Consider the following 8,009-nt stretch of genomic DNA (forward strand, 5'->3'; position numbering starts at 1 on the left):
GGATCCCATTCCTTCTTGGATTCCTGGAGTGCTCCCCACCCTGAGTTTGCTGCAGGCTTGTGCAGGTAAAAATCTCCTTTATTTAACTTGTTCTAAAGAGTGACTGTCACAATCAGCCCTCCTGGTCCTGCCAAAGCAGGGCCCTCAGGGGGTACAGGATGCTCTCAGGTGGGAGATGTGGGGTGTCATCTCTCTTTGCTGTGAGATTTGGGGCCCCATCTATCTCTGGTGTGAGATGTGGGGTCTCATCTCTGTGGGAGACATGAGATCCCATTCCCCTCAGTGTGAGATTTAGGGTCTCATGGCTCTTTTCTGTGATATTTGAGGTCCCATCTCTCTCTGTGTGGGATTTCAGGTCCCATCTCTCTGCTGCTGTGAGATTTGAGGTCCCATCTCTCTCTGCTATGATATTTGAAGTCCCACCTCTCTGTTTGTGAGATTAGGGGTCCCATGTCTCTCTGCTGTGAGATTTGGGGTCCCATCTCTCTCTGCTATGAGATTTGAGGTCCCATCTCTCTCTGCTGTGAGATTTGGGGTCCCATCTCTCCCCTGCACCTCCAGAAGAACAATATTTAGCAATTCCCCCTCCAGCCAGCTCCTGGTGAAGGGCCAGCACCTTCCCCAGCCGTGCAGGGAGCCCCCAGAGCTGGATCTGGAGGGCAGCTGGGCCATGGTCCCTGTGCAAGCTGCAAAGGCTCGTTGGGGTGGTGTTAGCTCCTCCTTGCCTCTTCCCCCACAGATTGGCCACTTTTAGCACCACCAGCAATGACAAGTTTTCAGCCAAGTGGCCCAGTGAGGCTCAGCCTCTGGGCTCAGCAGATGGATGGTTTAGGGCCCTGGGAAGGAGCAGGGATCAGCAAGGTCAGGAAATTGAATCTCAGCAATCGGTGTTGGCTGCAAGCTGCACATCCAGATTTCAGCCTCTCAGCAGCCTTTGCAGCAGTTCCCTGCTGGGCTCTCCAACAGGAGGAGGGAAAAAAGGGAAAACCAAACCAGCGTAGTGTGGTTTCTCAGAGCTGGATTAAACCACAAGCACCGAGCAATCCTCCCTGTGAAGATGTTCCAGGGCTGAGCCTGCCCTGTGTCAGCTCTGCTGCTCTCACTGAAGCCTTGGCTGGATGCAGAATGGGGACAGCTCTCTGAGGACTCATTCCTCTGCTGCACTCTGCAATTCCAGCTCTCTGGGCTGCCAGCTTTGTGGAGAACTTTGCTGTTTAGCAGTGCTTTTCCCTCCAAGAAGCTTAAAAAGGGGGGCTGGAGACCCACGGTGTAATTGGCAGCAGTATTGATCCTCAATGTGCAGGAGAAATCTGTTAAGCCAAAAAAGCAGGAAGGCACCTGCAGTCATTTCTATTTAATTAATGTATTTCTTCAGTGCAAACTCGCTGAAGGGCAGCACAGTGGCACTGTAAGGGCTGGAGCTGCATCCAGGGATGCTGCAATCGATGGGACAGAGGCTGGTGATGGCACCAGGGCTGGGCTTGGCACTGGAGCTGCTCCTGCCCAGCTCCTCGAGGGCTTTAGGGTGGAAAAGTGGGTGGGAATCCTGGCTGTACCACGTGCTGGATGGCGTTTTGGTGTGGTTTATTGTCCCAGCAGCCGGGCTTTGTGTCCTCCATCCTCAAAGATGTTCTAATGAGGGGTGGTTCCTCTCCAAGACCCCAAACCTCGCAGCAGAGGGAAATGGGACCCCAAATATCACAGCAGAGGGAAATGGGACCCCAAATATCACACCAGAGGGAAACGGGACCCCAAAACTTGCAGCAGAGTGAAATGGGACCCCAAACCTCACAGCAGAGGGAAATGGGACCCCAAACCTCACACCAGAGGGAAATGGGACCCCAAACCTCACAGCAGAGGGAAATGGGACCCCAAACCTCACACCAGAGGGAAACAGCACCCCAAAACTTGCAGCAGAGGGAAATGGGACCCCAAAACTCACACCAGAGGGAAATGGGACCCCAAACCTCGCAGCAGAGGGAAATGGGACCCCAAACCTCACACCAGAGGGAAATGGGACCCCAAACCTCACAGCAGAGGGAAATGAGACCCCAAATCTCACACCAGAGGGAAATGGGATTCCAAATATCACACCAGAGGGAAATGGCACCCCAAACTTCATAGCAGAGGGAAACAGAACCCCAAAGCTCACAGCAGAGGGAAATGGGACCTCACACCTTACAGCAAGACCTCTGCAGGTGTTGACAGAGTTTGCCCCAGCCAATGTGTCCAGTTTTGGGGGGAGGTTTCAAGCAGAGCACAGCACGTGGCAGGGCACCACTGAAACCTGCACGGCCCACCCAGGCACACCAACACCACCCTGTGCCACATTCCCCACAGCCAGCATGGTCGTGAGAGAAGGAGCTGAGGGCAAAAGAACACGCCTGCTTCAAAACATCGATCTGCAAAAATAAATCGAATTACAGAAAGGCAAAATAATGCTGTTTGCTTTAGGACACGGCTACATTTAGATTCTAATTTTCCGAGTGCAATTCATTTAAGACAAAGGCTCCAGAGCACAAAATGTCCTTGAAGGCAGCAGAGCAGGAGCAGCTCCTGTGGAACATGTACCCAAAGTTAATGAGATGAGAGGAACGCTTTGAGGGGTGTACCTTTGTCCTATTTGCCTGTAGTGCAATATTCTATAAATGGATGCCATATGGCCGTACCCTTAATGGTATGGATCAGATTGGAAGTGGATGAGCCACTCAAAGACAAGAACATCCCCGAGGATTGCTTTCTATAGCCTATGACTTCATTATTTGATGCACGAGGCTTGTTGCTCCAAATTTAGTGCTGGGAGTCAGTGAGCTGCTTCAGAGGAACATCTGACCACGGTTCTGTGCGAGCGTGTGTTTATGTGTTGTTAATGTTTGCCATAGTATTTTAATATCTATATAATTATTTGATATTTGCCATATATTTGTTAATATTTGCCAAGGTGTTCCTTGGGAAGCCCTGCTCCAGGGATTTGGGAGGGTTTGGTGCACAGCCCAAGCTGCCCCACCAGCCCAGTCCCAGCTCCGCAGCTGGGACAGATTTGATGGAAAGGGAATTTTTTATGAATGACAAGACAAGGGGGAATGGCTTACATTGAAATAAGGGAGATTTACATGAGATATTAGAGAGAAATCTTTCCTGGGAGGGTGCTGAGGCCCTGGCACAGGGTGCCCAGGGAAGCTGTGGGTGCCCTGGATCCCTGGACATGTCCAAGGGCAGGTTGGATGGGGCTGAGAGCAGCCTGGGCCAGTGGAAGGTGTCTCTGCCACGGCAGGGGTGGGATGGGATGATCAGTAAGTCCCTTCCAACCCAAAATTTCCATTATTTAATTTTGCCTTCATCCCAGATGAAGGGGGCAGCTGGTGGGATTTGCTCTCATTCCTGCATTTCTCCAGGCTGTGACCCTGCCCTGCCCTTGGCTCTGACCCATCCTCCTCCCAATCCCTCGGCTCTTCCCAGGGGATCCTGCCCAGCTCAGGGCAGGGAGATGCAGCTCAGGGCAGGGAAATGCAGCTCAGGGCAGAGAAATGCAGCTCTGGGCCTTGAAATGCAGCTCAGGGCAGGGAAATGCAGCTCTGGGCCTTGAAATGCAGCTTTGGGCAGGGAAATGCAGTCAGGGCAGTGAAATGCAGCTCAGGGCCTTGAAATGCAGCTTTGGGCAGGGAAATGCAGCTCTGGGCCTTGAAATGCAGCTCTGAGCAGGGAAATGCAGCTCTGGGCAGGGAAATGCAGCTCAGGGCAGTGAAATGCAGCTCAGGGCAGTGAAATGCCCCCCAGTCTGTCCCAGGAATTCAGTGAAGCTCACTCAGCACCTGGCCTCGAAGCCAGGCAGAAACCCTGGCTGTTGTTTAGCACCATCATAACTCTGAGAGCTGAAAATTTCCCTTTCTTCCTTCGCTGTCACTTCCCTGACCTTCATTAGTTCTGCAAGCACCGAGTGCTGAGCCCATATGGAGACAGTTATCATAAAAACCTGAATCCTGGCCCCTTAATTAGCTCCTCATTATCTCACAGCACCATATTGAAGCATTAAGAACTTGCGAAGCAATTTGTTGAGTTTCCAATTAAAACTTTTTTTAGAATTGTTGAGCCTTTTAATACTTTGTGTTTACAAATTGCCTTGGACCCACACCAACACACACATTTCCTTCACTGGGGAAATATAACTGAGGAGCTGCTCGTTATTTATATAAAACCCCAGGTTTTAATAAAGTCATAAACCATGTCAATGAGGCTGCTCTTTTCATACCTGATACAATAGAGATGACTCTGAATGAGTGCAGAGGAGTAAGAATCATTAAGAGGGCAATTAGAGGCTGATTTCCTAATAACTCCACTTTTACAGCACTGTGAAAACAAATGTACACATCCCTCTTTATATTCCTTTACCTTGGATGTGCTCCTGCCTGTTGACAGGTCCTGGGACCTCCTGTTCCAGCACTTTGCAGCCTCAGGATCATCAGGAATAAATAAAAGCCAGCTGAGCATGGATTATATTCAGTGATCACAGCAACTGGGAGCTGGAGGAGTGCAGCCACAAACACAGGAGGAAAATTTGCTCTCCTTTGAGGCACAGATGGGTCCATGGGTAGATTTACCACGTGTGGGAATGCAGAGCTTCCCTCTGGCTGCCCTGGCAGGTCTGGGACCCTGGCAGGGTCAGGAACCCCCCTGGACAGAGCCCCCAGAGACACTGGCTGTGATCTCTGGCCATGGAAAAGAGTTTTCAATCTTACAGGATGAATTACCAGCTCTGAGTGTTTGATATCAGTAATAATTAAGTGTGACATGGGTGCAAAAGTAAAATTTTAGGATTCTAGATGAGGGGTCCAAAGGGGAAAAGATGGAGGAAATTGGGTGTGCCTTGTCCTTTTTCTCCTTCTTCATGCCCTCCATGTCTCACTGTGGTGTTGGCATTTTTCTGTTGGTTCAGGCTGGGGACACACTGTCCAACGTAGGTGACAGATATTGGCACGTTCTTGTAAATCCAGCCCAGGGAGTTTCTGGTATTGAATGTTTGTCACATCCCACTGAGGGCAGAGCCCCACACGCTGCCCTGCAGGACAGAGCTGGGCAGGGCAGCAGAACATGTGAGAGATAAACAGAATAAACAACCTGGAAACCTGCACAGACCAATTATGGCTTCTGCTTTGGCAGCGGGGCTGACAGACAGAGACTTTCTACAATCTCAGAATCATCAATACCTCAGATTCCAGCAACCACGGTGCCCAAGAATTTGGGGAGGTGAGTGACCACTTGACAAGCCCAGGGATGAGCTGTTCCTGAAACCTGCAGGGAAGGGGAGCAGCAGTGGCTCTGCTGGCCTGGAGAGGGATGAGGGATGTGCTGAAAACCTCTCAAACGTGGCTCCCAAGGTTTTTGGAAAGGATGGTTACGTTCCCATCACGGCCATGGGGACAAAGGAGGGGTGCAGCAGAACAGGCAGCAGCCCTCAGGGCTTTAACTCCCCTCAAATTACTTCTTCCTCCTGAAAAACAGAGCCAGGAAGGACCAATTGATGCTGTCAGGGGTATGTTGTGTAACCAGCACAGGAGAAGTGGTTTTGGGGTGTGGCAGAGCTGTAACAGCCTCGGGAGCCACAACCTGAGCTGGGCTTTTGTTCCTTGTGATAATACAGCACTTATCTTCTCTGGGATGTTGTAAAGCCAGAGCTGATCTGGATTGAACATGTCATTTGTATTCCCACGCTGTTTTTGAAGCAAATCTGTCAAATCAAACAAAAAAAAACCAAAAAAGAAAATAATTAAAAGAGGAGTGGTTGCATAAGGAATAGTCTGGGCAGGCAGCTGTGGTCACTGGTGGCTTTGGTGTCCTGGGAGGGGAGGCAGAAGTGACCCTCAGGGACAGGGAGCAGCACCCCAAACCAGCTGGACCCCCAGAGAGGCTCAGAGCCATCCCCACAGGTTTGTTCCCTGCTGGTCCTCAGCCCAGACAAGGGCTGAGCTTTTCCTCACCCCCCTTCTGCCTTTCTGACCTGGCTTTTAGAGAAGCTCCTCACCTCGAGGAGAATTTTCCCCTTTGTCACATTTGGGCACTTCCTGAGCTAGCAGAAAAGTGTCTGCAGACAGAGCAGCACCGTGGGCCCTTCTTCAAACACTCCCAGCACCAGAGGAAACCCAAATGTGCCATGTGTGGTAATTCAGCATTTCCCAGTCACACTGCACTGGGCCCTGTCACTGGGAATGAACATTAGAGCTCCTCCTCTCCTTTCCCACCAAATTGGCCCTGGAATTCTGACCAAACACACACCCTGTGGCTGCAAGGGGTCACCCCAGGGGCTGGCAGCCACCCAGGAGTGCCCTCTGCAAGGAGCAGCTCGGTTAAAGTTGGATTTCAGCTCTGCAGGGCGGGTGGATTTTAAATGAGCAGCTGGGCAGGAATTTGCCAGTGATCCTGGCTGGGAGGAGCAGGCAGCTGTGCTCTGATGTGGGAGCAGAATCCAGGGAAAATCCACTGGATAGCTCGGGATCACCTGGCAGCAAACACTGGAGCGGGGAAGGACAGATCTGCAACTGTGAGAGGGACACTGGTGGCTTTGGGAGCTTTGAGAAGGGAGAGCTGGGTGAGTCCTGCAATCCAGGAGGAGTTTTCCTGGAGAAAAGGGGGTAGATGAGGCCCACTGTCTTGGAAAACAAATATATTTGTGCCCTCAAATAACATTTCCTCTTGCAAACCCCACCCGAGGCTGGCAGCGGCAGAGGAACGCTTCCAGACATCCACATTTCTTCTTCCCTGTCGTTTCTGTCATTTCCCCTGGAACACCTGGAAAAGGCAACACAGATCACAGGGGCAGCAGTGGCTTTGGGATTTGGGATTTGCAGGGGATGGAGACAAGCAGGGCTGGGAGTGGTGATGAGGATGATGAGGATGACACCAGGCCAGGAGTGCAGCCCTGTCTCCTCACTGCACACAGGAGGATGCTGGATCTCCTCTGGGGATTTTAGGATTTCCTATCCCTGGGAAGGAAACCAGGTGCTGGAAACTGAGGATGTTGTGCAGGAGGAGCCCCCAAATTCTTGCTGAACATCCCCCAGTCCGTGGCACAGTGCAAGTGTTTGCAGATATTTGGGGTGTGCTTGCAGGGTGTTTGGGGTGTGTTTGCAGATGCTTGGGGTGGTTTTGGAGCTGTTTGCATGTGGTTGGGGTGGTTTTGAAGGTTTTTGGGGTGGTTTTGCAGGTATTTGGTGTGTTTGAGGTGGTTTTGCAGGTGTTTGGGGTGGCTTTGCAGGTGTTTGGGATGTTTGAGGTGTTTTTGCAGGGGTATGTTTGAGGTGTTTGCAGATGTTTGAGGTGGCTTTGCAGGTGTTTGGGGTGTGTTTGGGATGGTTTTGCAGGTGTTTTGGGTATGTTTGGGGTGGTTTTGCAGGTGTTTGCAGGTGTTTGGGGTGGCTTTGCAGGTGTTCCCTGCATTCCCAGCACAGCCCTCGCTGCCCCAGCAGCAGAGGAGAGTGAAGCTCTGTAAACCACCAGGGCTCCGTGCCCAGATTCCAGCCACAACATTTTGCTTTGGAAAACTCGATAAACCAGAGGGGTTTAAAAAAAAAGAACCCCAAAAAAAAACCTGTCAGCCATTTAATTAGCAGCCCTCATTACTGCATCACCACGATGTTCACATCCCTGCTCCTTCCAGCAGCACTGCCCGGGCTGGGAGCCGGGATAAAGAGGTGGAAAATGTTCCAGCCCTGGGTGTAAAACCAGCCCTGTGCAGCTGGAGCAGATGGGAGAAAAGCTGCACGGGACAATCAGCAAAGGGTCAGCAGGAATTTTGTCCTGGGGGCCACGGTGTCTAATGGGCTGTGTGAGCAGCTGAAATGCTCTCTGGAAGCACAGGCTGCTGCTGGAACAGGGCCACCAGAGCTGCAGAGCCGTGCTCTAATGTGGCTTCTGGAAATGATAAATCGAGTGTGAACGCTGGGATTGCCACCAGGATTTCTGTGGGTGCTCTGCTGTCAGGTCAAGCTCCCACTTGGAGCCTCACGGGAGTCCTG

The 8,009-nt window shown here is 51.5% G+C and overlaps 1 long non-coding RNA gene across 1 annotated transcript in view; it reads left to right on the plus strand.

Annotated features, from left to right (window-relative positions):
- The first annotated feature begins 78 nt into the window (after positions 1 to 78).
- LOC144247408 (uncharacterized) overlaps positions 79 to 8,009 on the plus strand; it is a 53,607-nt gene continuing 45,676 nt past the window's right edge. Inside the window, exon 1 of the long non-coding RNA XR_013341112.2 lies at positions 79 to 5,244. This is a non-coding gene — a long non-coding RNA (uncharacterized LOC144247408). The remainder of the gene's footprint in view (positions 5,245 to 8,009) is intronic.

The sequence above is a fragment of the Lonchura striata genome, chromosome 17 (assembly GCF_050655825.1).
Source record: "Lonchura striata isolate lonStrDom1 chromosome 17, ASM5065582v1, whole genome shotgun sequence".
Lineage (NCBI taxonomy): Eukaryota > Metazoa > Chordata > Aves > Passeriformes > Estrildidae > Lonchura > Lonchura striata.